General features: G+C 44.5%; 1 protein-coding gene across 4 annotated transcripts in view; it reads right to left on the minus strand.

The window, feature by feature from the left end:
- ST3GAL4 (ST3 beta-galactoside alpha-2,3-sialyltransferase 4) overlaps positions 1-12,502 on the minus strand; it is a 177,319-nt gene that overhangs the window by 87,105 nt on the left and 77,712 nt on the right. For all 4 annotated transcript variants that reach the window (XM_079955175.1, XM_079955174.1, XM_079955176.1 and 1 more), the window contains one exon: positions 1,274-1,438. The gene's annotated coding sequence lies outside the window, so the exon portion shown is untranslated. The remainder of the gene's footprint in view (positions 1-1,273; positions 1,439-12,502) is intronic.

The raw sequence follows: 12,502 nt of genomic DNA on the forward strand, positions 1-12,502 counted from the left end.
TAATAGAGATTTAAAGTTCTCACACATGCCAGAAGATTTCCAAAGACTTAAAAGAGTGTGTCCATTCAGCTACAGAGATGGAGGAGGGAGGAATAACTGCATAGTGTGTGGAGTGAGAATAAATGTAAAATAACAGGCTGTGATCACACTCCCATGTACTGCACACTCACTGGCTTTTTAATCCATGATCACATAACGAAAATGCAAATACATCATGCCCTTTGTTATGAAATGCTACTGTTTGAGGTGCTGCTTCTCAAACCAGCTTCATGCTAACTGGCCTCCTTAAGCTGTTTCTAATTTATCTCTTGCCAAGGTGTGAACACTTCTGAAAAAGCGTAAACAGAAAGGTAACAAAGCCCTGCAGACGTGAAGTTGGGGGAACAAGGATAAAAGGAACTGATTTTTTTTGTAAGTTAAATTTATATCCTGCCATTCCTCAAAAGGAGCCCCTAAGAGCTTGCAGTAAGCGTCCTGTAGAAGGACAGGATTTGGGGGTTGTCATGAGGTTAAAAAAAGGGGGGCAGCTCAATTCCCTGTGCTATATAGGGATGTTTCAGGAGGAAGGCAAAGGAAAGGAGTGTATTTTCCTGCCTCCAGAATCACCTCCCTTCCACTGGTCTGGACACAGGAGGGGAAGCATCCTGGCTAGGGCTGGATTTACGTTTGATGAGGCCCTAAGCTACTGAAGGTAATGGGGCCCTTTATATGTCCAGCTGTCCTTTGTCAACAACAAATTCTCGCTGTTTTTTTGTGTTGAATATATGCTATATGGTAATTTATGGACCTAATAGGTATCTAAAGCCATTTGCACATGCAGAATGTAGGCACCCTATATATAGAAATGAGCAAACCAGTGATATTTTAGGGAGCAGGCGGGGCCCATTGCTTATATCACAGGAGCCTACACAACACAAAAAACTGTTACTGTATGTAGGCTTTATTTTGTTTTTTATCTTATATTTTGGAAATGTATATCTTTTTTCCCCTTTAATTTTTTTGGGGGGCCCCAAGAGTGGGACCCTAAGCTATAGCTCGTTTAGCTTATACGTAAACCCGGCCCTGCTCCTGGGACATGGCTGCCACCCATAGCTGTCAACTTTTCCCTTTTCTTGCGAGGAATCCTATTTGGAATAAGGGAATTTCCCTTAAAAAAGGGAAAACGTTGACAGCTATGCTGCCACCCCTTCCCCTGAACAGGAAACTTCACTGAAGAAGTGGAGACAACCTTTAGTGTGCCAGTCTCACATGCAATCCTTATTTCCGGACTTACCAGTTTTGCCGTATCCCTCAGGAAATGTTTTACACTAGGGGTGGCGGCCGTCAGGCCCTTCCCCTTTCCTCCAGGCTCATTTCCCAGAAGTTCAAGACCTCTTGAAATATGCACCTCCCTTCCTGGAAAATATCTGAAAGGCCACACCAAGCTTGTGAGGCCCAGCTGAAAGAGAAGAGATAACAAAAATTAAGGAAAACGTGCCTGCGCAAATGACAAGATTACAGTTACGCTTCCTGAAAACACTGTGATAAGTAGCAGCACTGCTGCTAACGAAAGCAAATTATAGTCGTAATGCTCACGGAAAAGGGTGGACGGAAGGGGGAATCAGGATTTTTATGTCTGTTGTTACTGTTCTCTTTCTTCTCACATTCAATAACATTTTAAATAATGTGACCCAATGGACGGTTCCCCACTGCCACCTTCCTCAACCCAGTGGCCTCCACATGTTGTTGGGCTACAACTCCCATCATCCCCAGCCAGCATGCCTAATGGTCAGGGATCGTGAGCACCAGGGTTGGAGAAGACACTAACAATTTTTTACAGACACACACACACACACACAGACCCCACAGATGCACCATGGTCTTGTGAACTAATCATTATTATTATTAACTACAATTATTGGTAGTAGCAACAGTGGTAGAATTTGTGTAGTGCCATCAGTATGTACTAGAGGAAAAAGTCCATGCCCCAAGGAGTTTACAATCCAAATTTCACCAGGAGAGGAGGAAGGCCGAGACAGGGGTGAACAAAGAAGCAATTTGTGGCTGTTTCCATTGTGCCTGCTTAAGTTCAGCTATGGGCCAAGTTACAACTGGACATGGAAACTTGGAGGTTTATACCACAGAAGAGCTGAGTTTTGAGGAGGAAAAAAGGTTGCATCACACAGGTAGACAGTTTCAGAGACAGCATACAGACCATGGTGGCAGGGCAGAGACTTCGAGTGAACAGGAAAATCTCAGAGTATAGGTCTTGGGCAGAGATGTATGAGGAAAGAACTATGGGGAGATGAGGAGGTCAAGGACGGAAGATTCAGTCCATGTTCAGTTTAGCTGGCTGCAAATTGAAACTCTGAACCTGAATTAACTCAAGTTCTGAATATGTCACAAGCCTTACAACACTGGGGATGCAGGACAGAGATCTGCAACAAACCAGCTGCAAACAACCGAGGGAGCAAAACCATAGATGATATTTCTAGATATATAAATATTGAGGAATAGGAAGATAATTCAGCTTTGCAATTAACATAGTTTTACATTGGTCAGCACAAACAGCAGCACAAATGTATTTAGGGGACAAAAGAAAGTCTCAAGGCACTTGGGGTGTTGGAAAGAATTTTTTTTCAGAGGTATTTACTGTTGTCACTTCTTCCCCACTCTAGAAGCCATCCAAAATGAATTTTGTTGTTTAGTTGTTTAGTCGTGTCCAACTCTTCGTGACCTCATGCACCAGAGCACGCCAGGCACTCCTGTCTTCCACTGCCTCCCACAGCTTGGTCAAACTCATGTTAGTAGCTTCGAGAACACTGTCCAACCATCTCACCCTCTGTCATCCCCTTCTCCTTGTGCCCTCCATCTTTGCCAACATCAGGGTCTTTTCCAGGGAGTCTTCTCTTCTCGTGAGGTAGCCAAAGTATTGAAGTCTCAGCTTCAGGATCTGTCCTTCCAGTGAGCACTCAGGGCTGATTTCTTTAAGAATGGATAGGTTTGATCTTCTTGCAGTCCATGGGTCTCTCAAGAGTCTCCTCCAGCACCAGAATTCAAAAGCATCAATTCTTTGGCGATCAGCCTTCTTTATGGTCCAAAATGAATGGCCACCTATAAACACTCCTATCAAGCTGCAATAGAATTAGCTAAACTGTTGGAACACCAAGATCTGCTCATAGACACACATCCTGCCAAGCTCTATCTTCTGAGAAGCAGTGCAAGGATAAGACACTGACATTTACAACCCAAGATGGACAGGCCTGATTCATTTAGGTATGTTAAAAGGGAGGGAATGCAGCTGTGAGACCTGGAACCTGGAACGGGCTTTTTAAAAACATTCCATATAATTACAAGGCCGAGTCAAAGCAAATCAAAGGAAGCATATCTCGGTTTACAGAATTTCTCAACCTTGAGTCCAAACGGCAACCTCCAGTTAGTTCCAGTGCAGTCAAAGCAAACCTAAGTCTTCTGAATCCATGGGTTACAACAGCCGCCTGCTGCCTCCTGGTCTGTTTTGGAAGTCAACATCCATCAGTGATGAATGCTGCAGTTCAAAACATCTGGCGGGCACATGGTTGGGAAAGGCTGGGTTGCACAATGGGACCAGCAGCAAGGTTAGGAGTAAGCTACAGTTCCCAAGAATCTTTGAGGGGCAAATTGCTTTAAATATATGCTTTATACCCAGCTAAAGCTGACAGAAGGCACAGTGCAGTGGCATAGAGACTGAGCTACACATCTGGAAGTTTCAAACTCAAACTAGGGAAGGGCCATAAGCTTAGTGGCAGAACATCTGCTTTGTAAGGATCAGTTTCAGCTTGTTCCTTGCTGGGGCAACTTTAGAGCTCTGTGTCCCCTGGAACACAGCCTGATCCTTGCTTTGCTGCCACCTTGATATCTGCCTTGCATTCAGCATGAACTCTGCCTTGCTTCACTTTGCCTTGTTATCCCCCCTGAACCTTCTCTCACCTTTCCTTGTGACTCTCGCCTTGCCCTACACACTCTTTGAGCCTTGCTGCACCGCAGAGCACAACACCTTCCTCCTTGCAATGAAGGGGAGAGTGGCTAGTAATACTGGTTTATCTCATAGACGTTTCTGTAAGGTTTACAGCTAGAAAATGCATGTGACTTCCTTTGAACATGATAAAGCACTATGCACTCCTTAAGCATCATTGCATTTTAAGGAGGAGGTGCAGGGACAAAGAGCTGTTGTGGGTTTTAAAATGGGTGAGATAGGTGAAATAAGAGTTAGGCAGATAGGTGTGGTGAATCCTTGTAGAAAGAGGATGGGGTGGGGAATGCAAAACAAGAACTGGAGGAAAGAAGCAGGGCTGGTGGGGAGTGAAAAGTGGGGGGAAGTCATTGTGGCTCTCAGCCACATGGTTTTCGTTGTGGCTTCAAACTTGGCAGTCCCTTGAATGCACTTCCGTGATACATTTAGGATCAGTGCAACCTTCTGTACACTCACACCGCTCTCCAGCATTCTGTTTTATTGAGTTTTTCAGAATTACATCCAAGGTGGTGGTGGAGGAAGAACTAAAGGCTAGAACTTCTAGATCAGTTAATGCACTTACAAACGTTATCTTAAGCGCTGGAGCACATTCACAAACCGGAGAAACTGTCGTGGACACCACCCCACACCCAACTGACCGCAGCAGCAAGTGCTTTTATCAAGCCAGTGGTAGCTGGTGCCCATCAAGACTGTTGGAGCAGAACAAGGGGAGCCCAAAGAGTAGGCAGTGCCCAAGCCAACAGCAGGCAGGGTTAACTAATTCTAGTCTTGTCCCCATCCTCAGCTTTCCTGCTGCCATGGCCTGGACTGGCTGTAAGTAAGAAGGCAGACAGATAGAGGCAGACAGGTTGGTGGGGAAGTATCCCACTTGCCCAAATAGACCAGCATCCAGTGGGTCAAGCCTTCTTTCAACGTGAGAAAAAGTAGGGCAAGGAGAACTTGTGGGTAGAACTATGCAGGCACATTGTGTGCCTGCAGTCACCATGCAATACACACAGTTCTTTATTTCTTTGACTTAACTCGGTTCACAGGATTTGGGTTCCAGCCATCAGACTTTCTGTCTACCTGAGTTCATGTTTGCTGCATTAAACTAACCCACAATTATCAGATTCCCCCCCCACACACACCTTTTTTTGCTGTATTCACTCCTTTTGTGTCCATGATCCAACGTGTGTCTACTCAAGCACACTAATGTCGGGATATAAAATATTAATTTATTTCAGAATAAAATAGCTTCTGCCCCTGTAATTGATGTCATTTGAGAGCATTGTCCATGGTGCACAGTATACAGTGGTACCTCGGGTTACAGACGCTTCAGGTTACAGACTCCGCTAGCCCAGAAATAGTACCTTGGGTTAAGAACTTTACCTCAGGATGAGAACAGAAATTGCACGGCAGCGGGAGGCCCCATTAGCTAAAGTGGTGCTCCAGGTTAAGAACAGTTTCAGGTTAAGAATGGAGGTCCAATGGACCTCCAGAACGAATTAAGTTCTTAACCCGAGGTACCACTGTAGTTCACATTTTGCTCTATGTCCACATCCCAACAAGCTTCACAAGCTGAGAAAGAATTTATCGGGCTTCCAAAGGGACAAAACAATACAGTACATTGGAAAGGTTTTACCAAAACAATTAAGCTGTTTCCCAGCAGTTCCACTCATGCAATAGTCCCTTGCCAGATCAAATGCCCTGAGCAAGATCCATCTGTTCCTTCTTAACAGAGGTATCTAATAAGAGCTACCTTATTAGAGGGCTCTGACTCACTCAGCACCAATGGAAAGACAGCGAGTACTGTAATATACAGCACTTTTGTTCTGGGACCTGACATTTGTCTGATCCTTTGATGTCTACAAAAACCAGGAAAAAGTTTTGGGTATATTCCACCTGCTGAAAACCACGGGCTGATGCAAAATAATGGGACTCCCAGCATGAATATAATTACAGCTATGTATCTTGGGAAATGGGACGCAGGTGGCGCTGTGGGTTAAAGCCTCAGCGCCTAGGACTTGCCGATCGAAAGGTCGGTGGTTCGAATCCCTGCGGCGGGGTGCGCTCCCGCTGCTCGGTCCCAGCGCCTGCCAACCTAGCAGTTCGAAAGCACCTCCGGGTGCAAGTAGATAAATAGGGACCGCTTACCAGCGGGAAGAGGGACGCAGATGGCGCTGTGGGTTAAAGCCTCAGCGCCTAGGACTTGCCGATCGAAAGGTCGGCGGTTCGAATCCCTGCGGCGGGGTGCGCTCCCGCTGCTCGGTCCCAGCGCCTGCCAACCTAGCAGTTCGAAAGCACCTCCGGGTGCAAGTAGATAAATAGGGACCGCTTACCAGCGGGAAGGTAAACGGCGTTTCCGTGTGCGGCTCTGGCTCTGGCCAGAGCAGCGATGTCACGCTGGCCACGTGACCCGGAAGTATCTCCGGACAGCGCTGGCCCCTGGCCTCTTAAGTGAGATGGGCGCACAACCCCAGAGTCTGTCAAGACTGGCCCGTACGGGCAGGGGTACCTTTACCTTTACCTTACCAGCGGGAAGGTAAACGGCGTTTCCGTGTGCGGCTCTGGCTCGCCAGAGCAGCGATGTCACGCTGGCCACGTGACCCGGAAGTGTCTCCGGACAGCGCTGGCCCCTGGCCTCTTAAGTGAGATGGGCGCACAACCCCAGAGTCTGTCAAGACTGGCCCGTACGGGCAGGGGTACCTTTACCTTTACCTTTTATCTTGGGAAATAACTTCCCATACGTCAGTGTCTACTTACAGTCAGTGAAATACAAACTCCCAACTCCAGTGCAGGTGCTGCTTATTATTAAACAGTGTGAAACTTTCTCCTGTCAAATTACCTCCACGAAATGATACTGCGGTTGGTTGGTTGTACATAATTCCTTTTAATTTTCTGGGCAGTTACTCGAGCAAAAACTTCAAAGTAATCCATTTGTCCTTTATGGAGCAACTTGCATAAACAGCAGAGGAAATAAATTATAACAAGGTAGGTAAAAGTTCCATGTATGAATACTAAAAGGTCGTCTGGCCACTGCCAGAGCACTTTGCCTTGTGATGTCATGGGTACAACGTTAGTATTACTGTGGATCTCAAATTTTCTTAAAGTTACTAGCCCCTCACAAATCAAGAGCAATGCTCTTTTTTCCTTTCCTTTTTTAACAAGTTGTGGAGTAAGCATGGACCAATGGTACCAAATAGTATGGGAAACAGCCTTATTAGAAAAAATAACCAATAAACTGAAACTGACACGGGGACAAATGGAAGAAGGCACCTTCACCCCGGTATGACTCCCTTTTATCACATGCACAGCCCGACAAGACGACAAGAATCCACCAACAGCATACGAATCAATAGGGCTAACCTGATTCAAAAACACCCACCCACCCCACTCACACATGATAACAAAGTTCACCACAGCCAATCTCAAACGAACAACCACACCCTAGGCCAGCCCCAACCTCTCTCACCACCAAAGGAACACAAGTGAATAGTAAAGAGAACCCACACAAGCAACACTGACACAAAACCCCACACATACGTTAAGTAAAATAGAAACATCCCCACCCGGACTCCACCCCAACTCACCATGGCCCCCTCCACCTCTCCCCCCCCCTTTCTTCCTAATGTGACACTAATGTCTCAACAAATGAAACTGATCTGTAGAAAACCTAACTTGAAAAAAGAGACATTGCACATACTTTTGTAGACTAAGAAATCTTTAATAAAAATATGTTTTTTAAAAAACAAAAATAAGATGTTCCTGGAAATATGGGATAAGGATCTGGAAAAGCTCTTATAGAAGAAGAAGAAGAGTTTGGATTTGATATCCCGTTTTATCACTACCCGAAGGAGTCTCAAAGCGGCTAACATTCTCCTTTCCCTTCCTCCCCCACAACAGACACTCTGTAAGGTGAGTGGGGCTGAGAGACTTCAGGGAAGTGTGACTGGCCCAAGGTCACCCAGCAGCTGCATGTGGAGGAGCAGAGAAGCGAACCCGGTTCCCCAGATTACGAGTCTACTGCTCTTAACCACTACACCACACTGGCTCTCAGTGAATACAACTTTATACTCAGTGAATACAACTTTATACTCAGTGAATACAACTTTCAAGCTCCATAGATGTCTCAAAGCTCCTCTTGAGCAAGTTGGTTACATTTCCTTATCTACCTTGCTTACTTACAATGGGGAAGGGACGTAACTCTGTTGCAGAGCATCTTCCCCAACATCTCCAGGCAGAGTTGGAAGAGACTCCTGCCTGCCCCAAACCCTGGAGATCTCCTTCTAGTCAGCATAGACAACTGGGACCTAGATGGACCAAAGGTTTGATTCAGTATAAGGCAGCTTCTTTGTCATTGTCATCTTATATATTTATTTATATCCTGCTCTTTTCCTTGATAAAGAATCAAGGAGGCTTACAGATTAAATAAGAACACCAAAAACATAGAAAAACTGCCATACATTATAGTCCTATGTTCCTATAGAATCCCAAAAGATGTCATACAAAAGTCTGGGCAATACTTGTGTAGCATTCAAGGATTTCAGGCAGTGGCATAGCATGGGTTGCCAGTGCCTGGGGTCGAGAGAAGGGGGAGTTGGAGGGAAATGGATGGAGTACACATGCACATTCAACTGTGTAATAGTGTCCACATCATTGCCAGGAGATTGCAGCTTCAGAGATAAGAAAAGAAGAGTCGTTCCATTGTCTGGACAGGTCACTTCCTGGTTCTCATGGAGAAGCCACTTTCAATGGAGCCCAGCAATGGAAGCATGTAGGTATACTGAGGCATCGCCAGCTGTTGAATTTTTGTGCCCCCTAACAATTTTGTGCCCAGGGCAACTGGCCCTGTGTCCGCCCCCATGCTACGCCACTGACTTCAGAAAATTTTAACCTTTTCCAAATCCCATTACTACTTGTTCTAAGCAGAGAAGCTGCTCTGTCCACAACAAAAAAGCAAAGTCAATGGCAAACCGAGGGAAGACACAACCTCTCTGTTTGTAGAGACCTGTTGTGACATCAGAAAAAGCCACTGTGACGTAAAGAGGCTTGCAGAAGGTCAGAGCGTTAAGAAGCACATGCAGAAACCAAGAGCTCAGAAGTGCAGGAAAGTCACCATCCATCACATTGATTAGCTTGCGTGTTTTGCTTCACTTCACTTTTAATTAATATTTTACTGTATGCTTTTCATACCGTAACCTTCCCTGAGCCTCAGAAGAGCAAGATGACATAAGTCACATAAAAAGAAAAAATGCCTATAGCCGCGGAGCTGACACATTCATTGCCACAATTAAGGATAAAATAAACCCAAAGAGAGAACGGCAAACTTTATTTCTACTTATGAGTTCAAGACAAGGCCACAGCACTGAGCCAGGCAGAAGGCCAAGGGGGGCGGGAGAGACGGGACCATTTGGTACTTAACACATCAGCTGGTCCAGTGAACAAGAGGCAAGAGCATAAGGTTATTCCCTAAAGCAGAAACGAACCAGGATGTGGCCAAGATAATCCTCTAAAAATGCAAGGATTGGTTAGATCAAAGTCACTGGCAACAAAGGAAGCTTTATTGTTGTTGTTTAAAAAACATGAATTATAGAATTCTTTAATGAGGCTAAAATTCTCTCTGGAGTGAGGATACAATTGGATGCTGGTGCTTTCAACAGAGCAAGAGGCATTTCATGAAGGCAATGTGTGCATTCATAGTGAAACCCGTGCAGGCACATGACTCCAGCTGTCCTCTGCTTGAGCAAACTGCAGACAGGGTTGCAGTTCAGAGGAGAAGGTCCGTTTTGAGGACAACTTCATCTCAAGAATGATGCAGGGTGGGGGGAAAGGACAACAGAATTCACATGACGCACAGAGCCTCACTTATTTTCAGAAATGAGGCTCTTAAAGAAGGGTCCCTACGGAATGGCTTGTGTGTGTGTTCTGCAAGTATATTCTGCAACATGTAATTGAGTTCCACAATAAACATAATATATTCTGCGTAATACAGAAACAGAGCAGCATAGGCAATTCAAAGAAAAACACTTAGTTTTTTTGTAGAGCCTTTTCTAATTTTGGCTCAACTTCCCTAGTACCAAGGTCTGGGAACAGAAATAACACCCAAAAAAAAAGATTTTCTACCATTTTATATTTTTTAAAACTTAATATAAAACTAAAGCACTAAGGAAGTCACCAACATGTGGTCCCCCCCCCCCATAAACACAAACCTAATCTACAACATACACATTTCAAACTATTTGCATTTTAGTAAAATTAGAATATCTGGTTGTTTACCCTGCAACACACCAGAATATTTAGATGAATGGCTTGCTGGAAAGCCAACATATTTATAGGTATTGCTTATGCCAGCATGAATTTTTAAAAACATTTTTTAAAAGCTATCGCTTCTCAAGCGCAGCATAGGGGAAGAAAACTAAGTTAAGAGCCTCTTAAGACATCGTAACACACATTAAGTATTGCCTTCTGTTTTTGTACACGTTACCACAGATTATGGGAGCCGCTTCACATAAATATCAGACAAATGGCGAAATCTGTCCTTTTACTCCTGTTTCTGAGTGTCGAAAGGCAATTCAAGTGCATTAGGACCAAACAGCATTACATCATCACAAGGAAGCACCTTTAAAAATGCATGACTGTTAACTCTGCAGTTTAGGAAAGACTGGTATATTGCCAGTTACAAATCACATACACAAACACACAAAATACAGTATACTTCCACCAATCAGGCAACGGCTTACTTAAAATTCAGTTGTTATAGCAACTTTCTGACAACTTTTTGAGAGATGCCAGACTCTGGCAAGGCTGGCAGATTGCCCTTCGAGGAAGATAGCAAGTTTCCTTATGAAACAGGAGCACATACAGGGAGGAAAGTGTCAGAAGCAGTTAAGAAGGCTAACAGAGTAGAAAACAAGGACTCCATAACATGAGGATCCTGTCTAAATTCCTAGGCCCTCCAGATGCTTGGGCTAAATATCCCATCAGCCACAGCCAGCCTGGCCAATCAATGGTAAAGAGATTATGGGTGTTATTGTCCAAAACATCTAGGGAGCACCAGGTTGGGGAAGACTGCTGCACAGACCACTAACTACACACAGCAAAAGATTGTCATCCAGTCCTCATGCCCATTGCAAGCATCCACCAGCACAGATCTACCTATGGAATTACACGGAGCGCCACAAGCAGGGGAACAGGTGCACTGCTCAACACATGGGTTCAGATAGTTGCTCAACATGGTGTACATATGCGAGCCAAGTCACATACAACATTCATCTTAATGGCTGCAGAACATCTTGCATTATGAACACAAGCAAGGCAAATGCTCTGGACTGAGCTCAGTCTGGCATTTTAAGGACAATGCAAGTGTTAATTGAGAACTGGAAATTCTTTACCCTTTCTTAATCGTACTTTTACTTGAGATGATGTTAGAAAGCAGATTTTAAGCTACATTTTAAAGATTAGATTTCTTTCTTAAATGGATGGCTTCTTCTTACCAAATTATGATATCCATTATAGGGGTGGGTTAACAGTTGGTTTTTTCCTCCTTCCCCAGACTATTTTGCCTCTCTTTATAACCATTTGAACTCTACCTTCATTTAAAACAACAACAACTGCATACTTCTCAAGCTTATTGCCAGTTAGATCTGTGGGGAAATATCTACACACACTAGAGAAAGTGTTCCAAAACTGTTGAGAAAGACAGTTTCCCCCCAAAATGTGACCGTGTGGAATTATTACAAATGCTTGGAAATTATATATGAATTCACCAGTGTATAAATGCCTTAACAACAACAACAAGAGACAGGGGAAGCAATACAAACCAGGCTCTGCATGTGATCAATTCATGCAGTACATTTGAGTTTCATGAGCAGAATACTAGGATATGTAGTTATGAAGTTTTATTAATTGTTATTTGTTTGTTGTTGCTGTTATATACCCATTTCCATAGAGGTAGCCTTGTTAGTCCCTTGCAGCAAAACCAACAGTCTTGTAGCAGCTTAAAGGTGAATTTTATTGCAGTGTAAGCTTTTGTGAACCACTCAAACTTACTGATGATATTGTGTTGGTGATGGTGGTAGTGGTTACCTGCCCTTCACCCTAAGGTCCCACAGTGGGTTGCAACAATTAAAACACAACAAAAATGTTGAAACACAATATCACACAATATTAAAAACAGTTTAAAACAACTTAAAATTACAAAATTGGGGGCGGGGGGTCCTAAAATATACATCTCAAATACTAATACTAATACTAATAATTCATTATTTGAATATAGTAAAGGTAAAGGTACCCCTGCCCGTACGGGCCAGTCTTGACAGACTCTGGGGTTGTGCGCCCATCTCACTTAAGAGGCCAGGGGCCAGCGCTGTCCGGAGACACTTCCGGGTCACGTGGCCAGCGTGACATCGCTGCTCTGGCGAGCCAGAGCCGCACACGGAAACGCCGTTTACCTTCCCGCTGGTAAGCGGTCCCTATTTATCTACTTGCACCCGGAGGTGCTTTCGAACTGCTAGGTTGGCAGGCGCTGGGACC

Source organism: Podarcis cretensis, assembly GCF_951804945.1.
Source record: "Podarcis cretensis genome assembly, chromosome: 15".
Taxonomy (NCBI): Eukaryota; Metazoa; Chordata; class Lepidosauria; order Squamata; family Lacertidae; genus Podarcis; species Podarcis cretensis.